Genomic DNA, 24,726 nt, shown 5'->3' with positions numbered 1-24,726 from the left:
TATCACGCAACATTCTATACTTTATACTTTTGTATTTAATATCATTTTTAATATTGTGACGTGTACGTTTGCGAACAAACTGCCAGCAAAACTGAGTTCAGTGATTTTTTTTTATTTTTTATTTCTTTATTTTTTTTTTAAAACAGTAAACATTTTTTTTTTTTTTTTATGATGTAATTGTAGGTCGAGAATAAGATCCTTAGCATCCGTTCAGCAAAATACAAAAATGAAACGTGTTCATGTTAAAATGCAAATCATTTCAGAATAATGCGTCATGACGTCACAATATTGTTGATATTAGATCAGTGACTACGTTTACATGGACAGCAGTAATCTAATTATTGACCTTACTCTGAGTAAGATAATAATGTGATTAAGGTGTTTACGTGAGTCGCTTTTTGAATACTCCTGTCATGTTCCCGTTTTACATGTTCTAGAACATAATTAGATTAACAGCCCGCGTCATTACGTCACCGCGCCACGCCGTCCGACGTCCCTCCAGAATGTCACGTATCGACATACAGTTCGTCTTCGTTACGGAACCGTATACAGTTTTGGGTGTTTTTATTTATTTATTTTTTTCGAACGCTTCAAGTGCGGTTAATTATTTGTCGTGCTGTACGTGCTAATAGACGACTGCTTGAAGCCGTGGGCTGCGTCCCAAATCGCGTAGTTACCGTCTATATAGTAGCCGAGATGCATGTATTTTTCCCCACTACAGGCCTATAGTAGGAAAGTATGCGATTTGGGACGCGGCCGAACTCTCTTGTTCGCCGTAAAACGTAAAACTGCCGTGTGCGATCGTGTCCTGTCGCAAAATGCGGTGAAAACCCCCACACGACGTTCGTAATGTGATTGAGGTGTTTACATGTCACTACTACACGTCCATAATGCGACTAAAACAGGAGTACTCCACCTGTCTTAATTCCATTATTGCTTACTTCGATCATGACCTTAATTAGATGAAGGTAAGTAAAAATTGCTGTTTACATGCTAGTTTCTTAATTAGAGTATGGTCTTAATCGGATTAAGAGTGGATTATTGTCGTCCATGTAAACGCAGCTAGTCAGTGTCACGTTACAAAGATGGATACGGAAGCAAGCGCAGATCTTCTAACATTTAGGAAACAAACACAATAACACGAGGCAAAATACTGTGGCGAAAACTAAACATGGAAGCGTGGACAAAAGCGTAGATAGACGATACGTAAGACCAGGAAGCAGTACAGCAGTGGCTATATATAGGAGTGCCTGTTAAACAGAAACGTGATACAGGTGCAGGTGGTCATGTGACAGTGATGTAGCATGGTGCAGTGGCTGCTGGGAAATGAATTCCAGAGTTACCTCCTTGATTATATGACAGTCAGTCAGTAGTGTGTACGGTGTTCTCTGCGGGTTTTCTAGCTGGCCTCGTGACCGTGTGTCTTTTGGTTCATTTTTTTTTTTTTTTATTGCACAGACACTGAGAAAAATGTCGAAGGTTGCTCACTCGAAGGCCGTCTGGAAGGATGAGGGATCACCGAGCTGAGAGACGAAACTCTGTTACGTTGCTCCAGTTTTATCCGTCCAAGTATGACTAGAATTGTTTTGCTTCTGCTTTGTCCAGTACAGTCTCGGGATTAAAAAAAAAAATGAGCGAAGCCGAAATGCCATGCCATGTCGGGTAATGACGATCGTAAGCAGACAGACGTTGTGATTCAGTGTTAAATCTCGTTTCTTGTCACTCACGTTAACCGTGACTCATGGGATTTCATGCCAGATTTATTCGGCATCCAGACACTCGGATCAGGCCCGATCGCGTTAGCTGTCGTATATTTTACACATCGCATGCTTGTGGAGAATGGCTGTAACAGTACAGGTCTGATGGTAGGAAAGCCTGATGCTCAGCGAGTTAGAAACCGAGGTCATGGATTTTGAGAACTCCTAACACTTGAATCCAGGCGATTGCATCTTTTCGTGCGTCTGCTCGTGCCGCATCGCAGAACAGCGTAACACTCTTTCGAGGAAAGAGCGATCTGCCATCTTTGACATACCTGAGCTCAGCTATGATTGGCTAGCGTCGCTGTGATCGAAAAGAGAGAGAGAGAGAGAGAGAGAGTATTACACCCGTCCCTTCCAGAGAGCGCGGCCAGTTTCGCGCTCTCGGACTTGTGGCCATGGATTGCTTTGGAACTGTTGGGATTCGAACTCGGGATCTACGGAGAGTAGGATGAACACTGTTCCATTGCTCCACTCGGGAGCCCAACTTACATGATGTTGACTGTTACAGTAAATAACCTAAAAGCACATCAGCGTGTCTGCAGGGGTGGACCGGTTATTTATTTAGAAGCCCCAGAGTGCTGCCCAGTGTATGTCTTGGTTGCCCGAAAACGTACAGTACGTTAACATGATGTAACATGCATCATGATGTACATAAAATCTGGCAAGCTAGTTAAGGGCATTAATTCAGACTAAAGAAAGGGCTCAAAATAATTATGGTCATGCATCGCATTGTGTTTTTTTCCCCTCAACAAAATGAGCTAAATGTGAGGTCACAGTGCGAGCTCTGCGTGGCCCGGCGGTCACGGTGCGAGCTCTTCTTCTCCTTCTTCTCTGATTCTTCTCTTTCTTGTTCTTCTTCTCCTTCTCCGTGTTCTTCTCCTTCTCCGTGTTCTTCTTCTCCTTCTTCTTCTCCTTCTTCTTCTTCTCCTCTTCTTCTCCTTGTTCTTCTTCTCCTTCTTCTCCTTGTTCTTCTTCCCCTTCTTCTCCTCCTTCTTCTCCTTCTTCTCCTCCTTCTTCTCCTTCTCCTTCTTCTCCTTGTTCTCCTTCCCCTCCTTCTCCTCCTTCTTCTCCTTCTTCTCCTTGTTCTTCTTCCCCTTCTTCTCCTCCTTCTTCTCCTTCTTCTCCTCCTTCTTCTCCTTCTCCTTCTTCTCCTTGTTCTCCTTCCCCTCCTTCTCCTCCTTCTTCTCCTTCTTCTCCTTGTTCTTCTTCCCCTTCTTCTCCTCCTTCTTCTCCTTCTCCTTCTTCTCCTTGTTCTTCTTCCCCTCCTTCCCCTCCTTCTCCTCCTTCTCCTCCTTCTTCTCCTTGTTCTTCTTCCCCTCCTTCCCCTCCTTCTCCTCCTTCTCCTCCTTCTTCTCCTTGTTCTTCTTCCCCTTCTTCTCCTCCTTCTTCTCCTTCTCCTTCTTCTCCTTGTTCTTCTTCCCCTTCTTCTCCTCCTTCTTCTCCTTGTTCTTCTTCCCCTTCTTCTCCTTCTTCTCCTCCTTCTTCTCCTTGTTCTTCTTCCCCTTCTTCTCCTCCGTCTTCTCCTTCTTCTCCTCCTTCTTCTCCTTGTTCTTCTTCCCCTTCTTCTCCTCCTTCTTCTCCTTGTTCTTCTTCTCCTTCTTCTCCTTGTTCTCCTTCTCCTTCTTCTCCTTGTTCTTCTCCTCCTTCTCCTCTTCTTCTCCTCCTTCTTCTCCTTCTTCTCCTTGTTCTTCTTCTCCTTCTTCTTCTTCTTCCTCTTCTTCTTCTTCTTCTAATTCTTCTTCTTCAGCTCTGTAGTGCAGGATTTTACATTTTGGTGCATATCAACTGTAAAACACAATTCGGTCGTCACCCGATTACTCAGGTTATCCCAAAGGGAGAAAAAAAAAGACTCGAACCATGCATCTCCATCCACTACGATTGTGAACTAATTAGCATAATCTGCGAAACCTAGTTAGACTTTTGGCCAAGACCGGTGTTGAACTACTCAGCACAGCGTGAAACTCAATAAACTGTGATATTTGAAGCAGTTATCCGGATATGATCGTTTAATGCCTCGGTGTCCATCTGCTCGTGAAAACCAGCGTGACTCGGAGCTTCGTGCCGGTCTGCTGCTGCGTGCGCTATAAAGCACAGGGATCAGCTGAATGACGGGATGTGTGCACGATGACGGATTCGTGTGTGTGTGTGTGTGAATGGGCTCGAACAGGTGGTGTTTGTGTTGTCATATCGAAACAGCTCTGCTCTGCTCAACCTCAATCTCACACTCCAGTCTCTCTGATTGCTCGCGGTATCGTCCGCTTGTTTGACCGTTTGTAAGAATGACTAAGCGTCTAGTGAGAGAAATCGAGTGGGAAGGCAACTGTGCACACAGATTATACTAGTGTTTGAAAGCTTGGCACACACACACACACACACACACACACACACACACACACACCCTGCATTTATAGCCATGTCCTTGTTCCAGGTGAAAACACACACGTCCTCTATTTATTCACAGATTGCTGTGTTACTTGTCCTCAAAGACTCCAGTCTGGTTATTTACATGGCGATTATTTTGTTGATTTTTATTCATTTCCGCTGAAGCATCTTTAATCAGTTCTTCAGAAATTATACCATAATGGAAATGACGATAATCTGTTTCTGGAAACCCCCGAAGCGTGGGGAGAGCATGCAGACTCCATTCACAACGATTACTCCTTCACCAGAGGGAAGGAGGAAGAAAAAAAAAAAGAGGAGGCTGGTGAGGTTGTCATGCCGGAGAGAAACCTGTTACAAAGCGCTGGAACTGGAGACTCCTTCCATAAATGTTATGATGTCATATCGATGATTATACGTTTTTCATTTCTTAAACAAAAAAAAACGTCTAGAGACAAGGTGTTTGACGTTTTGCCAAATCAACTGCGTAGCTCTTTGAAGGTGAACGTTTATTTTGAGATTGATGCACGCGAGACGTTCCAAAAAAAGTTGGGACGGGGGACGTTTGGACTAATAGCGGTGTGGCACGTTGAAATAAGAAGGTGGTGCGATACAGTGGAGGCGAACGTCTGATCATAGTACAGTTACAAACCAATGATTCATCCCCCATTGGAAATCAGGTTTATTGTCTAAAATGTACAGACCTTCAAACAAAAGCAATTGAAATAGTGAAACACGATGAATGCTTCAAGTGGTTTCGCCAAATTCATCTGAAAATGCAACTTATAATGATTTCTCCGGTTTCAAAATTATTCACCCCCCCCCCCCCGTACTTGTGCTTTTGCATAGTCCGTCCAAGTCTTTAATCCTAATAACAGAATAAAATACTGAAATGTAATTCTGGCTACAGAAATCCCAGTGTGGACATCGCAAACCAGACGTTACATTGGTGGGATATTAAGTTACTTTCTGCTCCTCATCCGTGGGGAAATTGTCGAGGGTGTGTTTGGACCACAGCTCTGGAGTGTCTATGAATAGCTGCGTGAACGTGTGTTGCACGTCTCGGAGCACCACGCTGACCAAACCCACCTTCACTTTAGCGTTTGTTCCTGCTAGAGCCGAGCTTGGCCAATCGTTTCCCCGTCAGTGTTGTATCCGCGGCAACGTGTCACCATGGCAAGGCGGCCATGGTCAGTCAGGTGGTGCTGCATGTGTATTTCTATGAGCTTATGCTGAGGCCTGTAGCTCGAATAGATCACAGTTACAGTAAAGCACATGTACATGCATACACGCTCGGACTGCATGTGTGTGGGGTTCGCCCGGACTGGTAGGAGGGTTATACTTGGAGGGATCGTATTTCTAGGGCCGTCCTCTGAGAGCGCGAGAGAGAGAGTATGCGAGAAGCACTTGTACTAGTCATTGGGAGGAGACCAGGCAAATACTTTCCATTCCAATACAATGAGCAGGACGAGACAGAACTGGGAACACACACACACACACACACACTGCAAAGCTGCTTATCCAGTGTATTTTTCCGTTGGTGTATCCAGAGCGTCACTGTTGTATCAGTTCTACTGGATGAGATTATCTGTGTGTCTTTGGTATTTATGTAGCACTGGTGATCTGGATCACGTGAAAGAAATCCATGACAATAAAGCAAAGGGTTCGCGTGAGTTCATATGATAGTCTATTCGTACAATTTTGCACCAAATACAGTCAATCTTGTTTTTGGTGATATTTTATGTTTTGGTTGTTTTTGATTCTCCGGCTCAGAGCGAGTTGATTAGAGTTGGCGATGCACATGGCGTAATTTTCGGGACAGGCGGACGGGCGGAGTATTTGAGGTCTAAGTTTTGAATGTGCTTTCTGCGCAATAAAGAAAGCAATTTGAAATCCGTACTACCGGCCACGGTTGTTTTTATCACTAACCGGATTTGTTATTGTACACTTAATAAAACAGTGCCTCCGGGATTTTGCGCTCGCAGAAATGAACGCAAAATGGAGCAAACTCTGCAGTATTCGGAGGAGCTTGTGATTTTTTTTATTTTTTAAATTTTTTTTCAATTTTAAAACAGATTTGGGCCAAGACGCATCATGTGACGTCATCACAATGCACGTTCAGCCAAAGCCCTCTTCGATTCACGTGCGTCGAACGTCACCCCGAAATACCGTGCGAAACAATTTCATGCACTCGCAGCACTGCTAGTTGCGTCACACCTTTTGAAAAAAAAAAAGCCTCAGCAAAGTCGGACGTATATTTTGGCCGCGATAATCACAAAAAAAACTCGTGTACGGGCTTTTACAAGCACGCACTAAAGACTTCTAAACTCAGGGTGCATGAAGTGATGAGAGAATTTAAACACTTTTTGGCAGACATATTAGACACATGATTATGATGGTAAGCACAATTCGTAAGTCTTCTGACAGTCTGCGGTCACGTACCGACACTCTTGCAGCGTGTACAGCTGCTCACACAATCTGTAAAGCCCCTCCCGCAGTCTGTACTGCTGTTAGAGCCTACTCATGTAGGATGTCTTGCCACTCTTACCGTCCATAGTGCCACTCTTGTGTTCTGTCTCTCGTGGACTGTACAGACTCTCTCGCGGCACTCTGCTGCCGCTCCCTCTGCACTCTTGCGTAACGTACCTTCACCAGCACAAAGTGGCACTCACACGGCCCGTTCTGCTGCCATCGCAGTCTTTCCACCAGAGCATTATCGATTAGTAGTCGGGCTGCGGTGTGGCATGGAACAAGTGTACTCATTGCCTTACTTCTGTTCCGAAAAACACACATCAAACCGAAATTGTGTCCCAAATGACGTACTATGCGTATACTTACACTATGCACCATGTACTCTACCGGAAGCAGATCTACAAGCTGTATAGATTTGAATGTCATCAGAATAACGGTGGTAACTGAAGCCGTGGCAGCGAATAAGTTGACCCGGTGGGGGTGGTGTGTGTGGGGATGTGTGTGTAGTGGTAGAGATCCAAGAACTGATCCCTGAGGGACACCTAATTTCAGAGCTACAGTAGGCGACTGGTAGTCCTGCATTGAAATGTAAAGCGGTCTATCCGTAAGATATGAAGTAAGCCTGCGAAGAGCAGCACCCGTGACACCAATATCCGAGAGGCAGGAGAGAAGTAAGTCATGACGGACCGTATCAAAAGCAGATGGAAAGAGAGCCATAGTCACACTTTATAGTTCCCTTTTTTCTTTTTATTGGACACGGTGGCATGGCGCTGCTGGACACTATAGTGTTACTGAACTGCAGTGGTGGATGAACTGGAGAGCGAGAGAGAGAGAGCAAGCGAGAGAGAGAGAGAGAGAGAGAGAGGTCGACTGTGAAGACCGCCAACAGAGAAAATTGAAGGGGCTCCTTGGCAGAAAGGGAGACCAATCAGGATACGCTGTCTGTCACTCTCACACTAGGTCTCATCACTCGCTCTCTGCTCCTAGTATTAGAAATTCTCTGGTCTCTCGCGCTATTTTTTTTTTTTTTTTTTTTGCTGCTAATTTGCGGCCATCAGGGAGACACCATCGATATTCAGGAGACTCCCAGAACTTCCGGTGGGATGTCTGGATTTACAGTTTTTCAGCGTTACCTTTTATACCCAGCATGACCCCAGTCACCAGCAGATGGAGGCGCAATCGTCAAGTGACAGCGGTAAAAAGCATGTCCTTTAAGGCAGAGTTCAGGAACCAAAAAAAAAAAAAAAAAAGAGTTATGATTTTTTTTCTTCAAGAGCCAGAGGAATGCAACCATATTTTTAAATGTTTTTATATTCACGTCATCTTGTTATTGTAGGTATTATAATTCTTATTAGATCATTTACCATTACTGCATAATTCTAAGAAGTGGTAATGTAATAAAGGCCATGTCACATTTCGTGTGTTCTTGACCCAACAGCCTGCACTTCACCTAGTACGCCTGTAGGAGGCACTTGGACTTCAGTTGACTAATTATGATCGTTTCATCAAATGCTAAATCAATGCAAGATGCAGTACATGAGCAAGAGTAAACTGAACACTACTTACCATTATCGTGACTTCCAAATATGCAGATTCGTCTGTCTGTTCGGACTGGAAAGAACTGTACTCGTCTTTTTCTTCTTTTTCCTTTTAGCCATTTCACCTTTTGGTAAAAAAAAACTGAAAACAGACTGGCTAATCAACCGATTTTATGAATTAGACCGGAAAATTACTGCTCTGCCCCACATTGTCCAGTGAAATTCCAGCTGCTTGTGCCACATCACGATTGGTTGGTTTATACGTGACAAACAGGCATCGATTATAAATGTGTAGAGTTTTAACTGAATTGACACACTCGCTTTCGTGATTGTTTTTATTTTTTATTTTTCCCCACCGTTGAGCCATAGGCAATCACTGAAAGAGCCATGCCCCACCCCTGCCCTAACGCTTGGTAGCATTTCATATTAAATGTACTGAAGAAGTCTGTAACCTGCAAACTTTACAAAGCGGAGCTCGTGTAGCACGGAAGCACGACAGCGATGCACGAGCACAAACTTATGTTTATATCCAAAATGCTCCACTGTGTGCAAGGGCTTGGGGAACCTGGTGCGAGTTGCTTCAGTGATTTAGTTTGATTCAAGTTTATTGTCATTATATGCTGTATTTGCTCTTGCAGTGTAACTCCCGTTGTTTATTACAACGGGAGCGGTCTATTAGTAACGAGGCCGCGTCGCTCCTTACTCGCGATGTAGACGCGGTGACGAACAGTGCAGCGAAAGTAAGATCTGTAACGTCTAATTAAAACGGTGCGATCGAAGTAAACACAAGTGAAACAATATGCCTAAAGGCAGTGAGGGAAAAGAACCGTAAGGTGCAGTGAAAGTGAGGGAGAAAAGATAATCGGCAGATTGATCGATTATGGAAAATGTATCTGTAACACTATAGTGTGTGTGTGTGTGTGTGTGTGTGTGACACTATTCAGTACTCGTAAGAGATAATACTGTGATATTATTTCATAACAATCAGTAGAGATGATTTCCATGACCTCCGTGTGTGTACATGTGTGAAGAAGGCTCCGTCTCTGTCTTTCAGGAGCGCCAGCCTTCTGCAGAGCGTATTACATTTCAATCCATTCATTTCCTGTTCATGTGTCTGCCAGCACTGCTGAGTCTTACAGTCTCTCTCTCTCTCTCGACAGAGAGGCTTGACAGAGAGAGGGGGTGGTGAGATGCTGAAAAAGAGAGCGGGATGGAGGGACAAGAAGCTTTGGTTGATTTAGAGGATTAAGCAAGTCCTTCCTTCTCATCTCTCTCTCTCTCTCTCTCTTTCTCACACACTCTCACTCTTCGTCTCTCTCCCTCTCCTGACTTAGCTGTGATGCAGTGTGCATATGTTTGCGGTTATTTATGTAGTTGCTGTGTCAGCGCTAGAATGACATCACTTCCTGCTCTGGCCTACACAACCTGACTTGCTGATATGATGACATCATCTAGTCCCACACTGCAGTGTGTTGCAGTGTAGCTGATTTGACTGCTAGTCTGTCAGAATGATTGAGGTGTGTGTGTGTGTGTGTGTGTGTGTGTGTGTGTGTGTGTGTGTGTGTGTGGAGAGAGAGAGAACATTTCAGCTCACTCATTTCATGTTCATTCTTTTCAAATAATGAAAAGACTTTTATAGTCGTGTGTGTGGGTGAGGGTGTGTGTCCTTGGCTTATCAGGGGCAGGGCAAACTCGACCTTACTCAGCATTAACATTATAGATAAACTGCTGCACTGACTCAGTCACATGCTCTCACTCACTCGCTCTCTCTCTCACACACACACACACACACACACACACACACACACACACTAGGGCTGAATGGTTTGAGATTTTCACGATGATGATCAATTTTCATGTGGTGGAATACTGTGAAACACTTTCTCTACATTCACTTACACGCACACTCGCGCTCCCTCGCACATCTTACTCTCATAGTCTCATAGTCTTACTCTCGCACCCTCTCTTGCGCACTCGCTCTCGCGCACACTCTCGTGCACCGTTCCTCTCGCACACTTGCACATTCACACTCGCACGCGCTCTCACTCACTCACACTCGTACTCGCACACCCTAACTCAAACACTCCCTCGCACACTAACTCGTACACCGTCACGCTCTCGCACCCTCTTGCACGTTTGCACGCGCTCACACTTTCTCGCACACACTCATGCATACTCGTACACTCTGGCATACTGATTCGCGCACACACTCGCTCTCACACACTCTCGCACATCCTCACTCGCGCACTCTTGCACATTCACACTTGCATGCGCTCTCACTTTCTCTCACACACTCGTACAATAACTCGCACACACTCACTCTCTCGCACATTCTCACTCGCGCACTCACACACTCGCTCTTGAACACATCAGCGTTTATCAGCCTAAAGCAATCAAAGTAAGTACTGACGTGTGTGTGTGTGTGTGTGTGTGTGTGTGTGTGTGTGTGTGTGTGTGTGATGGCTGTCCATAATAATGTGTTTGTGTTGTGTAAATGTACATCTACAAAAATATAACCTGCATTACACAGATGTGATCTGTCTTCCTTACACACATCACACCACATCTGGTTACATAACGGTTCTCCTCTTGAACTGGAAGAAACCCAGACTGGTTCCTGGTGCGCACATACACACACGCGCACGCACACGCGCACGCACACACACACACAGTCAGCTCTGTGTCCTTGATTATTTAGTTCGGCGTCTCTTTCTACTTTGTTTGTTTTCCTTATTTTTATTTTGCTACACGATTCATTAGCACGGCTCAATAGCCGGCGCTTCTCGGAACGCTCGCGGCCTGCTGAGTAATTCAGGATCTTTCTTTTTCCCTTTCTGGCACGCGGCGTCAGAGGAACGTGGAGCACCGAGCAGTGAGAGAGATAAGAAACGGAAATGAAGAGTTGGATCAGTTCCCTCGAGTTTACATAAAACGCAATCACGGGTTTCAGCTAATAACGAGTGAAGAACTCAATAACGTAATTACAGACTTCAGCAGGACGCCAGGAGAAGCTTCATTGGAGAATTTAATTCCCATTGTTAAAAAAAAACAAAACAACCCTCGTTTCTCCGTGTGAAAGGTTTTCCTCCCACTACACGCATGCAGCATCGCAGGCTGTTCTATCCAAACTGACATGCTGACAGCCGTTGTACGCTTGGCGCACGGTCATAAATTAGCGTCTGAGTGGAAGAAGTGTTTGACAGCTGAAGCAGATTGTCGGCCTCCGTCACCTGCTTTCTCTCTACCACTTACTCACGCCTCCTTCGTGCTTCGCACTTGTCACCGAGCAAGACGCATCGCTGCAATATCCCTGTTTATGAGAACGTGTACTGTACTGTACTGTAGAGGCTCTCGAGCTGCCAGGCAGCCCTTCATCCGAACCCATCAGTCTCGCAGTACGTACTGCCGCTCTGGCAGTTTCTCTCGTCAGTCCAAGTCCGCCCTGCCGTTGACAGGGTATACAGTTCCTCGTATTAGTATTCACCCCCTTGACCAGTTCCACAGTTTCCCGAAACGTAAAGATTGCTGTCCGCTCACTACCAGCTTGAACAAGTCTTCCAAAGAGACATGGCAAAAAATATCAGGATCCAGATGTTCAACGCTGAGTCATAATCCCAGCTGTTTTTGAAGCCAAAGGTGGACACCCAGGGGGTCTGTACGTTCGCAGCACATCCTTCAAGTCCTGTAAGTTGCTAGGTGAGGCCTCCGTGGATCGGACGTGTTTGTTCAGCCCAAACATCGGATTGAGATCGGGGGAATTTGGAGATCGGGGGAATTTTGGAGGCCGGGTCAACACCTTGAACTCTTTGACATGTTCCTGAAGAATGTTTGCAGTGTGGCAGTGTGCATTATCCTGCTGAAAGAGGCCACTGTTATTAGGGAACACCGTTGGCATGAAGGGGTGTACTTGGTCTGCGACGATGTTTAGGTAGGGGGTACGTATCAAAGAAACATCCCCCATTTATACCATGACTGAAGGTTTCCCAGCAGAACATCACCCCAGAGCATCACACTGCCTCCACCAGCTTGGCTTCTTCCCATCATGCATCCTGGTAGCAGCTCTTCCCCAGGTAAGACACACACACACACACACACACACACACACACACACACACACACACACACACACACACCAGCCGTCCACATGATGTAAAAGAAAACATGATTCATAAGACCAGGCCACCTTCTTCCATTGCTCCATGGTCCAGTTCTGATGCTCACGTGCCCATTGTAGGCATTTTCGGTGGTGGACAGGGGTCAGCATGTGCACTCTGACCGGTCTGCAGCTACACAGCCCCATACGCAGCAAGCTGCGATGCACTGTGTGTTCTGACTCCTTTCTATCAGAGCCAGCATTAAGTTTTTCAGCAGTTTGTGCTACAGTAGCTCTTCTGTGGGATCAGACCAGATGGCCTTGGGGGTGAATACTTATGCAAGGTACTGTACTTCCGATATGTCCTGAAGTAATGAATTGATGCACCCCTTCCAGCCAATCAGAAATGAGTATTTTTAGGGTTGGCCTATATTATCTAACTAATTATGAGCACTTGATAGTGTTCTTGAAGGTCCAGCAGGTCTCTCTCTCGCGCTCTCTCGCGCTCTCTCTCGCTCACTCTCTCGCTAACTCACGCTCGTGCACACACTCCCTTCTCTCTGACAGTCCATTAGAGTTCTGGAGAAATGAGAAAAGTCCGCCAGGCTTGAAGTACATTATACGCTTGTGGGTTTATAAGAGCGCATTGATTTTCTCTCTCACTCGCTTTATATACCGCCAGCATTCTTCCCGAAGATGAAAGGTGTTCAGCAGGACCAGGGCTGTTCAGTTAGTTTGATTTCCGGCGACCGTGAACGCTAACGCCTATGATCATTTTCATCCTAATCAAACCACTCAGGGTTTCGTGGGGGCGGAGTCATCCTGGAAGAGACCACGCCCCTCAGGAGAGAAATGGCTCTTTACAGGATAATCTGACTTCTGATCGGTCAGGTGAGCTGTGAGGGGGAGGAGCTGATGGACCGGGTGTTAACGGGGGGGGGGAAAACCAATACTGCAAATCAATTCTGCAGTTCTCCTGATAGTGCGCACTCCGATTAGTGCCCTGCGTCAGAGGACGTGTTGGCAAACGTGCGTCGGACCATTACAGAGCAATTCATGTCTGCACTGCTGCTTTATCACTTCGCTTTGAGCAAGGTGCCCTTTGGACCCTGACGCACAATCACACATCTACACACACACATTCTCATTCTCTCTCGCTCGCTCTCGCACTCGCTCTCTCTCTCCTTTCAAAGGGAGTGAGTGAGAAACTCGCCATATTTTTTATAGGCCTGTCTCTTTCCTTCTTTACACTCCCATGTTTCCGTGTGTGTGTGTGTGTGTGTGTGTGTGTGTGTGTGTGTTTGAATGATGGAGATTATTTAGGGGCTGTTCTTGGTTTATCAAAGACAGGGCAAACTCGACCTTACTCAAAGTTAATAGTTATTTAAGTAATTGATAAACTGCTGCCCTGACTTGATAAACTGCTCTCTCTCTCTCGCTCTCTCGCTCTCACACACACACACACACACACTCACTCTTTTGCTCTTGCACTCCCATATTCTTAATCTCACTCTCTAGCACGCTCACTTTTTTCCACATTTTCTTGCACGCCCATATTTGTATTCTTACCCGTGTACTCTTTCGCACACGCTTACTTTCTCCCACTCTCTCGCATTCTCTTTCACACCCACTTGCACGCACTCACTTTTACGCGCTCTCGCATTCTCATGCTCTTGCACACTCACTAGAGTTCGACCGATAAACGGTTTTACTGGTATTTTTCCATAATCGGATATCAGTTTTGTAATATCAGATCCACCGATAAATGGCGGCATCTTGTGGGCGTTTTTGAGAATTGCGCTCAGGACCGCCTTTGCAGCACTGCATCTGAGGAGAGAAACTTTATTTAACATAACAGCCATTAATGCACAAATTACATGTTACATAAATGCCTGATATGTAGTTTAAGCAGGTTGGCACAAAAATAGAGACAAACTCGCGTAATCTGTTTACCTCATCAAAGCTTTTATTTAAAAAAAGACACTTTAGTAACAGTGCACTTTATTTTATTATTTATTTTGTACTGTTTCAGACCCCTCTCTTTACTGGTGTATAAATAAGTGCTTTGTATGCCAGGAAGTGAAATTGACGGAATTGTTATAAGTTTGTTCAGTGTTATTGTGTCAAAAACGGAAGTAAAACAATAAATATTGGTTATCGGGCACATTAACATGCAAATAATCGGTATCGGTTGTAAAAAAATTTATATCGGTCGATCTCTTAACACACACATTCACACACTCTTACACTGGCACACAATCAAGTGCGCTCTCACACGCACACTCGCTCACGACCCCTCGCTCATCTATGTGCGCGCTCTCGCTCATCTATGTGCGCGCTCTCGCTCATCTACGCGCGCGCTCTCGCTCATCTACACGCATACTGATTTGCAAGAGCTTTGCAGTACCCCTTGTTCATATCATTATCTAGAATTGTTAATAGGATTTATGTAGACGCCAGTGTCATGTAGTCATGTTTTCTCTGGAGAAACCCAGGCCAGTTTTAGCACTAGGAATCTGCCCTAGAGGCGATTTGGGGGCGGAGCTTGGTGCACTGAACGTGGCTGATTGTTCAAGTGGCACTTTAAAAGATCTGTGCTTATCTAACAGGCGAAACCTAAACCTTCATTTTGATCACTTCAGCAGTATTTGTGTTTGATCGTTTGCTTCATTTTAAATGTTGAGTTCAAAACGTTGTGGAGAACTGTGTGTGTGTGTGTGTGTGTGTGTGTGTGTGTGTGTGTGTGTGTGTGTGGGTGAGGAAACAAAATAACAAGTACTTTGTGTGCCCAGCTGGATTAAAAAGCTGTGTTAATGTTGACACTGAATGTCACCTCTGTAGCACAGTTGATCAGTTCTGGTAATGGACATGAGATAAGAATCAACACACACACACACACACACACACCCACGGTGAAATAGGCTTTTGGAGGGTGTAGAGTGGACTATACAGAAAACACTGAGGCAGAAAACAAGTCTCTGAAATGAGCGTGATGGAAGTAGTTATCTCCCAAGTCTGTATTCATTCGTGCTTATGATCATAAACTCTTTATTATGCTTCATAAAGCTCTAAGATGAACCATGTCATTACTAACTAGCTAGTAATTATTAGTAAGTATTAACTGTAGTTATGCATTCACTGTTTCTTCACATCATATCACGGCACTGTTATAGCCTGCCTCCGTAACCTGGCCATCGTTACTCCATATTCTTTTCTTGTGCCGAATCACAATCATATTCAGTTTGAGAGCTCTCGTGCTTGTGTGGTATTTCTGAAATGAGATATCGGCGATCGCAGGATGTTCCAGAACAGTAAATGTAAATGGATAAAAAGCACGAAGTGTTGTTTTGGTATTAAACTAATCCTTGTAAATATCGTGATCACTGGCGAATTTCTGTGCTATTATAGGAGTGAAAAGTTCGGGCTGTGCCGTTGTAGGAAAATAATCCACGACGGGGTTGGGCGGTACAGCTCGACTTAATGTCAGCACCCCGAAGTGGGTTATTTTCCTACAGCAGCATGTCCGGAACTCTTTTATTCCTCTTCTACCACACCACACCACATCTCCCTGTTGCTGAGGGCCTTTTTATTTCGATTTTTTTAACGGGAGTTCATGAAAAGAGATGCAGTGATTAGTACAGCAGAGCACTGAGTCATGATTATAGACGTTGTAGGAAATGGGAGTCAGGTTTTTCCTCGTCTGAGTTCTGGGCTTCGTGTTAAAGTAGTAAGGGGAAATAATTCCCAGCGGTGGGAATGAATGGTGTGTTTGTAATTAAGTTTAACCGTATAGGATGAACTGCCATTAGCTGTCGGTGGAATAGAGCTGCTAGCTGCAGCTGTAGTTGTGATATTGATTGCAGAGTGGTGTGTGCAGGCACCGTGTCTGGTGTGTGTGTGTGTGTGTGTGTGTGTGTGTGTGTGAGAGAGAGAGACGGTAGTTTATGGAGCTCTGTCCTGGATTTGATGGTTTTATTGTTTAATTGAGCTGCTCCTGGCTTGAATCAAGCACCTTTTGTGCAGACACTGGTCATCCAGTTTACTGTCACCAAGCGTCCTCCAAACCTGCAGGGACCTGTGTGTTTGTGTGTGTGCGCGTGGTGGTGGTAACTGTTTCAGACAAAGTGCTTTATCAAGTAATAAAGGAGTGTCTGTACTGAGTGAGTGAGGCAGGCAGTGAGTGAGTGAGTGAGTGAGTGAGTGAGGCGGGCAGGCATCGAGTGAGTGAGTGAGGCGGGCAGGCATCGAGTGAGTGAGTGAGGCGGGCAGGCATCGAGTGAGTGAGGCGGGCGGGCAGGCATTGAGTGAGTGAGTGAGGCGGGCAGGCAGGCTGTGAGTGAGCCAGGCAGTGAGTGAGGCAGCCTGGCAATGAGTGAGGCAGCCTGGCAATGAGTGAGGCAGGCATTGAGCGAGTGAGTGAGGCAAGGGGCCCTGGGGCTACAGTAACTCCATGGGCCCCCTCTGTAATATTTTATAGGGTACATACACACACTTGTTGTACACTAAAGTAAACAATGTATTCGCTGGAGTCTTTGGTTACAAACACCACCCTTATTATTAATTTATTTCATGAACATCATTTAAAATGTTTCTGTTGCCTTTTTTTTTCCTCTTGCTGAACTTTCCACCAGCTAGCACATTAGCTCCAAGTTGACTTTGGTGCTTGGGCCCCTACGTATAATCGCTACTCATTTGTAAGTCGCTTTGGATAAAGTCGTCTGCTAAATGAATAAATGTAAATAACGTGTACAGGTCGTTACCTGTGTCCGTCCAATCTCAGAGTGAATATTCTACGCCAGAGCTTCTCAAACCGTTTGAAAGACTCGGAAGGACCATAAACACGCCGTCGACTCGGAATTCTCACTCGTAAACACGAGACGGTCTCGTCCACCGCGAGTTCAGCAAGTGACCCCAGATCAACGTGGCTGTTCACAGCATCAGCAGCAAACAAAGTAGCGCTTCTTTCTTTTCAACGAGTTACGGTGTATATACAATTCGATTGTTAAATCTATAACACTGACTAAACAGCTCGCTGTTTTGAGGAGGTAAATGTACATCATTCGCCGGCTAGCTTGTTGCTAAACAAAGATGAACAAGGCGGCATCCATGTTTTCCCCACTTTTTAGGTTCGACATCCCACTTCAGATATCAGTTTGCAGCATTTTTCACACAACTCAACTATTAGGCTTATTATTTAACCGTGTACAGATCACATTATTTATAGACTTGCTTAATTTGAAGTTAATTGGCGATTCGAGGGATTAGTGTTCGTCGTGTTCCCGTACGACATACGGACATGACCGCGATCGTTTTTGCTGACCTCGATATTGCCTGTCGTGTTTACACGCGTGTTTGTTTACGTAAGAACGAACGTCACTAACATCTTAGACGTTCACGCCGCTTCTGCCCTCTCGTCCGCTCTAGGGCTGTGAAAAGTTAAAATTCGACCTACGGATGTCCATGGAATTTAAAAAGCAAAAGCTGGTGCGGTAGAATTTAAGACGTGTAGCAAGCACTAGCACCGATTTTAATTAAAACATTGAAAAAAAAATGGCAGGCAGGATATTAACAATGCACTAGCGAGGCTTTTTGAAGAAGGAAAATCTTGAAGATGGTTCTAGTGTTTCAAATAATCCCGTCGTGTTCAATAACGTCGGGGATTGAGCCGGGAATACGCGAAAACGCTCTTTCCGTAACAAAACGCATACAACAGATAACTAAAGCTTAAAGAATTCACAATATTGTATTACAATGTCTGAATAGTCCTAAGAATTAAAATTCATCGTTCTTTGAAAGCGTTAGATTAGATTATTAGAAATTAAATTAGATTATCATTATATAAAATGGTCTTAAAAGGACAATATTGTTTATCGCAATTCTTTCTGGGACAATATATCCATCCATCTTCTATACCGCTTAATCCTTCTCAGGTTCACGGGGAAACCTGGAGCCAAGCCCAGGGAGCATCGGGCACGAGGCGGGGTACACCCTGGACAGGGTGCCAGTCCATCGCAGGGCACAATCCCACACACATTCACACACTACAGACACGCCAATCGGCCTACCATGCATGTCTTTGGACTGGGGGAGGAGGAAACCGGAGTACCCGGAGGAAACCCCCGCAGCACGGGGAGAACATGCAAACTCCGCACACACAGGGCCACGGTAGGGATCGAACCCCCGACCCTGGAGGTGTGAGGCGAACGTGCTAACCACTAAGCCACCTGGGACAAATTATCATCCAAAAAAAAAAAAAAAAAAAAAAATAGTAGTTATGCTAACAGGCCTAACTGTAAGAACATGTTTTACGTCTGTAATTCACAGAGCCCACTTTGAGAACCACTGTTCTTGGCATTCAGCACAGATATATCAAAGCTCATAGTAAACAGCAACGTTTACACACGAGTGCTGAGTCACGTGCAACTGATGCAGTGTTTTTAGGCTTAGTTTTGTGTGTCTGAAGCTGAAAGAGTACAGTTGAATTTTTGTTTGCCCCTCTGTGGCAGTAACAGCAGGGCAGCAGCACGGTCTGGTCTGATCTGGTCTGATCTCCGTGCTATGAGATGAAGAGCAGCAGGTGGTGGTGATATTTTATGTGAATATTACTGAGACTCTGAACTGAAGTGATCAGTTAAGGGTTTTTTATTTATTTACTGATTTATTTGTAACATTAGTCTGTCTTTTGTCCTTTTCTCTCTCTCTCTTGCTCTCTCTCTCCCTCTCTTTTGAGCTCTGCTGTCAGTTGTTTAAAAGATCTTTCACACACTCTCATTTCCAGCCTCTGACCGTTAAAATAAATAAATAAATAAATAAATAACAATCAAGAAACAAAACAACAATTTCACCAATCATGATCATCCACTCATTCATTCATTCATTCATTCAGTCTTGACTTCGTGTGTGTAAGTTGTGTGTGTTATTGCACGCGATCACATAGCAGTGTGTTGTCATGGTTACTAACTCAATTCATCCGTGTCACTATGGTTACTCTACAGCCATTTTTTTTTTTCCTGCTCTACATTCTTTATCTCACTCATTCTCTCACTTGTTCTCTCTCTCGCACTCTCTCTCTTTCTCTCTCTCTCTCTCTCTCTCTCTCTCAATCTTTCTTTTCTTTCTCTCTCATTCTCTTTCTCGTCTTTTCATTTGTTCACTCCTCCTGTGTCTCTGTTTTCCTATCACTCATTCACATATTTCATTCTCACAAATGCACATTCATTCATGACCCTATGGGATTACATCACTCCAAAAGTGAGCACAGCCAATCAGGACCCGTGTGAGGCTCAGACAGAGATTCTGATTGGTCGGGATTCTTCTGAGCAACTCGCTAAATTGGATAGTCTTTTGAGGTGTCTTTAAACCTTTTGTGAGTCACTTCTTGTTTATCCCCATTTTTCTGCTTCTCTCACTCACGTTCGTGTCCATGCAAGGGTGCTTACAGTTTGACCTTTGACCCTGACGTGCTCATGAAATTGATTGTGATGAGTGGATCACAGTGAGGTGGATCAATGATCTGTGTATCAGAGTTTGAATGCTAGCAAGCTTCTAACTTAACTGGTGTACACCAAGGCATTAAAAAACAATTAACATGTTTGCAGTGTGTGTGTGTGTGTGTGTGCACATCCATACACATGCGTCTGTCTCTGTGTGCATGAATAATACATTTGGTGCAGTGGGATTTATTAAAGCAGTGATGGGTGAGGGTTATTACATCATGAAATAATGTTTCAGTATGCAAATGAAGGTCAGACCTCTCTGCTAGTTTCACTTTTTGAAATATACAGCACCTTGTTATGGCTTTTTTATTGACTTTAATGTAATCCAGTGTAATATTAAATGGACCCAAGAGAAATCTGGTAACCTTGGAGGTGAGAAGTAAATGCAAGTGGTTTGAGTGATCTGAACGGGGCACGCAGAAGATCTTAAGCACTGCATAACCCTTTTCTGAATATGTGTAACCTTGCCTGAGTAAATATTGTGGACTTAAGTTGCCGATTCTAAATACAGACCAAACTCTATAAGCAAAAATGGAAAGAACAACTAAACAAAGCGTATTATGAAGATTGTAACTGTGGTGGAATGGAGGACTGTAGGAAAGAGGTGGACTGCGGTGGAACGGAGGACTGTAGGAAAGAGGTGGACTGCGGTGGAACGGAGGACTGTAGGAAAGAGGTGGACTGCGGTGGAACGGAGGTCTGTAGGAAAGAGGTGGACTGCGGTGGAACGGAGGACTGTAGGAAAGAGGTGGACTGCGGTGGAACGGAGGACTGTAGGAAAGAGGTGGACTGCGGTGGAACGGAGGACTGTAGGAAAGAGGTGGACTGCGGTGGAACGGAGGACTGTAGGAAAGAGGTGGACTGCGGTGGAACGGAGGACTGTAGGAAAGAGGTGGACTGCGGTGGAACGGAGGACTGTAGGAAAGAGGTGGACTGCGGTGGAACGGAGGACTGTAGGAAAGAGGTGGACTGCGGTGGAACGGAGGACTGTAGGAAAGAGGTGGACTGCGGTGGAACGGAGGACTGTAGGAAAGAGGTGGACTGCGGTGGAACGGAGGACTGTAGGAAAGAGGTGGACTGCGGTGGAACGGAGGTCTGTAGGAAAGAGGTGGACTGCGGTGGAACGGAGGTCTGTAGGAAAGAGGTGGTCTGTAGGGGAGCGGAGGACTTTAGGAAAAAGGTGGACTGTAGGGGAGCGGCGTGCTGTAGGGGAGTGGAGGACTTTAGAGGAGCAGAGGTTTGACAAAGCAGGATATTGCAGCACAAAAAAAGAACAGAACTGTTTCTTTTCCTTTTATCTGCACAACCTGAAATGTGTCAAACAACACACAATCATGCATCATAACGAAGTAATTTATAAAACAATTTCAATGCACATAAAATAAAAGACCAATCACCTTTTCTATTAGCAAACACAACCTGAAATGCATTAAAAACATCTGTCGATTCATCAAGTAGCATATATACATCACGTATAAAACACTTTAAGAGCATGAGGAATAAAAGAATGTTCATGTCTTTTTGTTTTAATCCTGGGCACAACATATTCCCTATGTTGACGAAGTTGACGAAGCTACAGGCAGGAGAAGTGCAATGGTGATGAACTGTCCTTGAGTATGTTAGTGAGGGTGTGTATGTTGGCCTCATCACACCTCTCACTCAATGATGGGAGAGAAGAAGTCAGAATACCTATTATCCGACAACAGCGTTTTTGACCCCTCTCTAACCCGTCAGAGAGACATTTAGGCAGTCCGGCCCAAACCGGGCTGACGCACTCAAGAACTGGACATATAAAAGTCTAATATATTTGCATTAAATCATTGCATGATCAGATTGCATGATCATTACCCGCTCTCTTGGCAACACTGAGATAATAGATCCTTGGACGCGTCTTCGCAATCATATACTTGATGTAGGCGTCCCAGGACGGAGCAGATGAAATGTGAACTCCTAGCGATTTAAAAGTCGAGACTCTACTGTTTACATGACCAGAAATTACAGGAGAAGGAGGAGAGGGGATGTCATCACTCCTGGTACTAATTACCATATCCATGGTCTTGGCTCCATTCATTGCCAGCGAAAATTCCTGTCCCCAATCTTCCACTGAATCCAAGGCTCAGTGATTGTTGGATCTAAGCTCAGTGATTGTTGGATCATCAGCATATTTCACAGGAATTACAGAGGGAGGCAGATGTGAATCCAAGTTGTTTATACAGATGACAAAAAGCAGAGGGGATAAAAGTCCCCCATGGGGAACACCAGCTGGAGTTGTGCAAACAGGAACCCCACTTCACCCTTTGTTCCCTATTGCTTAGATAGCTCCTTACAATGAGCCAAAGGGGGCGTCTGACACACATGCTTGCCAGAGAATGGAGCAGTTGACCGTGCTCAATTGCGTCAAAGGCTCGAGTGAAATCAACAAAAACAGCATGTATGTCCATTTTAGGGTTGCTATTAAGTGCTTCATGCCAGTATTGTAGAGTCTGAATCAGAGCAGTGTCAGTTGATCTCTTCGCCATAAATCCATGTTGCGATGGTGCAATCCTTGTAACTGTATCCTCCAGAATGGCGTCTCCGAGTATTCCTTCATACACTTTCCCAACACAGCTGGTTAATGAGATCTGGTGGTAATCTGCTGGAAAACTGGGCTTTGCTTTTTTAGGAACAGCTTTGCCCTTAGCCTCCATGCATTGTTTTGGAAAAAATGTTATGGTGAATGCATGTTAGATATCACATAACACAGGTGCCAGTTCTTCATGAAAGGTTTGTAAGACCCAAGAGGGAATGCAGTCAGGACCTGCAGCCTGAGTCTAGCCTTAACTTGCCCAATATTCAGGGGAAGTATTCTACCATTTGACAGCTTATGTATAACATCTTCCTCAGAGGGAGAAGTGTGGATCACTTGATCCCATACGGAAGCAGAAATGTTCAGCCAAGGTGTCGCACTCAAAATGTTATCATCCTGAGACACCACATCTCTCTTATCTCCTTCCATCACCATTAATGCCCTCACAGCTTTAAACCACCGTTTTGGCTTAGTGCAGTGCAGTTCTTCCACCTCACTCTTGTAGTATTGTTTCTTTGCATTCTTTATTTTTTTGGGGGCAATGATTGATTTTAGATTCCTATAACAGGTTTTATTGCCAGAGCAAAATGCATGCTGTCTCTCTATCAGATCTTTAATTTGTCCGGTCATCCAAGGCTTGTCGTTATTAGTAATATAAACTTTCTTTGAAGGAACAGTTTTGTCCAGGATAGACCTGACAGTGGAAGTAAAGGCACAAACTTTAGCCTCAGGGTCAGACTTAAGGGGAGAGACAAACTTTAGGGGAGAGGTGGACGTTAGGGGAGAGAAGAACTGTAGGGGAGCGGCGTATTGTGGGGGAGCGGCAGATTGGCGGGGAGCAGAGTACTGTAAGCGAGCGGCGGACTGTAGGGGAGTGGAGGACTGTAATGGAGAGGTGGACTTTAAGGGAGAGTAGGACTTGCGGACTGTAGGGGAGCGGTGGATTGGCGGACTGTAGGGGAGCGGCGGACTGTAGGGGAGCGGCGGATTGGCGGACTGTAGGGGAGCGGCGGACTGTAGGGGAGCGGTGGATTGGCGGACTGTAGGGGAGCGGCGGATTGGCGGACTGTAGGGGAGTGGCGGACCGTAGGGGAGCGGTGGATTGGCGGACTGTAGGGGAACGGCGGACTGTAGGGGAGCGGTGGATTGGCGGACTGTAGGGGAACGGCGGACTGTAGGGGAGCAGTGGATTGGCGGACTGTAGGGGAGCAGTGGACTGGCGGACTGTAGGGGAGTGGCGGACTGTAGGGGAGCAGTGGATTGGTGGACTGTAGGGGAGCGGCGGATTGGCGGACTGTAGGGGAGTGGCGGACTGTAGGGGAGCGGTGGACTGGCGGACTGTAGGGGAGCCGCGGACTGTAGGGGAGTGGAGGACTGTAATGGAGAGGTGGATTTTAGGGGAGAGGTGAACTGTGTAGGGGAGCGGAAGACTTTAGCGGAGAGGCAAACTGTAGGGGAGAGGATGATTGTAGGGCAGCGGCGGACTATAGGAGAGAGGACAATTGTAGGGGAGCGGCGGACCTTAAGGGAGAGGGCGGATTGTTGTATTTAGCCTTGTTTAAATGGAATTTTTGAGAAGGATCTCCAGCTGTATGCTGTTGGTTCAGTGAGGTTTGTGTGAAGAGGTCATAGGGAATGCAGCTGGATGGGTTTTTTGTTTGTGAGAAATGGTGTGATTGGTGGAGGAAATGTTTGCAGAAGGATATAGAGCAGGAGAGAAACATTTCTTTGAGGGAGCACACACCCTCAAAATGAGAGCACCTTGTGTACGTGTCTGCTTGTCTTGCATGTGAAAGTTTTGAAGAATCGTCTCTGCCTGCAGTGACTTGTGTTAGATCAGTGGTGTGTGTGTGTGTAAGAGAGAGAGAGAGAGAGAGAAAGAGATAAAAGACATGCTGGTTGACAATGTTCTGAGTAAAATCACTTCATGTTCTCTTGTCTTTCATATGTTCAGAGTCACATGAAGATTTTAGCTTTGCATTTAACACCATCACAGAGCTTCCACACTCTCCTCGCTGTCTGTGCCAGACCTAGTTTGCACGTGGATCCACCGCTTTCACACAGATGAGCGATAGCATGTCAGTACTGCTCTTCCTCTAAACCTGCTATTTCACCCTCTAATCCCTCCGCTGGGTTTTACTGTCAGAGATTAATGAGGGAAAGTGTATGCTGTTTCCATCATACAGGGGCTTAGATTTAGTGAATAAGCGCCTGACCCCTAGTGGTCAATAGGAGAAATACACTTTTATTAGCAATAAAAACCAGAGAGAGCCATGTTCTGATAATAGAGTGCAGCTTGTGTGTGTGTGTGTGTGTGTGTGTGTGTGTGTGTGTGTGTTTCTCAACTGCAACAGTGTCGGGCACTCAGGCCAAGTGCTGTTCCTCGTAATATTTTTATGCATATTCATGTCCAGTGAATGCT

At 45.3% G+C, this 24,726-nt stretch overlaps 1 protein-coding gene across 2 annotated transcripts in view; it reads left to right on the top strand.

Annotated features, from left to right (window-relative positions):
* The window catches only part of rps6ka1 (ribosomal protein S6 kinase a, polypeptide 1), a 94,117-nt gene that overhangs the window by 32,006 nt on the left and 37,385 nt on the right, over positions 1 to 24,726 (top strand). The window lies entirely within an intron of this gene.

The sequence above is a fragment of the Ictalurus furcatus genome, chromosome 9, assembly GCF_023375685.1.
Source record: "Ictalurus furcatus strain D&B chromosome 9, Billie_1.0, whole genome shotgun sequence".
NCBI classification, from domain to species: Eukaryota; Metazoa; Chordata; class Actinopteri; order Siluriformes; family Ictaluridae; genus Ictalurus; species Ictalurus furcatus.
This window is presented reverse-complemented; position numbering and strand designations above follow the sequence as displayed.